Source organism: Galeopterus variegatus, unplaced genomic scaffold (genome assembly GCF_000696425.1).
Source record: "Galeopterus variegatus unplaced genomic scaffold, G_variegatus-3.0.2 Scaffold2965, whole genome shotgun sequence".
Taxonomy (NCBI): Eukaryota; Metazoa; Chordata; class Mammalia; order Dermoptera; family Cynocephalidae; genus Galeopterus; species Galeopterus variegatus.
In genome coordinates, this window is record NW_007729076.1 from 244908 (window position 1) to 245666 (window position 759).

The window sequence follows — 759 nt, forward strand, 5'->3', positions numbered from 1 at the left end:
GGGGCAACACTGAGGGTTGCGATCCATTGCCGGACACGGAAAAAAGACAAAAAAGACAAAATAAATAAATAAATAAATAAATAAAATAAAATAAAATAAAATCAAACCTGAGTAAAACCTACATATCCAAATCACTAGTTTCACCATTCACCCAACTATCTGAGTCAGGCTACATTAATAGAAAGATTTTTATTAACTGAACTAATAATTTTCTTCATTGAAACTTAATTGATCGTATGTATTTGTGGGGTATAGATCTGACCATCAATACTTGGGTACAATATGTGATGGTCAACTCAGGATGATTAGCTTATTCATCATTACAATACATAATCATTCTTTGTGTCCATTAACCAATTTCTTCCTGATCCTCCTCCCCACTCCCCACGTCTAGTAAACCAAGTTCTGTTCTCTCCTTCTGAAACTTTGACATATTATTGTGATTGTTTCTTTTTCTCTCTCTCTCTTTTTTCTTTCTCTCCCTCCCTCCCTCTTTTTCTCCTTCTCTCTTTCTTTCTTTCTTTCTTTCCTTTTGTTTACTTTTTAGCTCCCACTTAGTGAGGACATGCAGTATATCTCTTGCTGTGCCTGGCTTATTACACTTAACATAATTTTCTCCAAGCTCATCCATGCTGCTGTGAATGGCAAATTTGGTTCTTTTTTATGTATGAGTAGTATTCCATTGTGTAAATATACCACATTTATCTTATCCAGTAGTCCATTGATGGACATTTAGGTTGGTTCCATAGCTTGGCTATT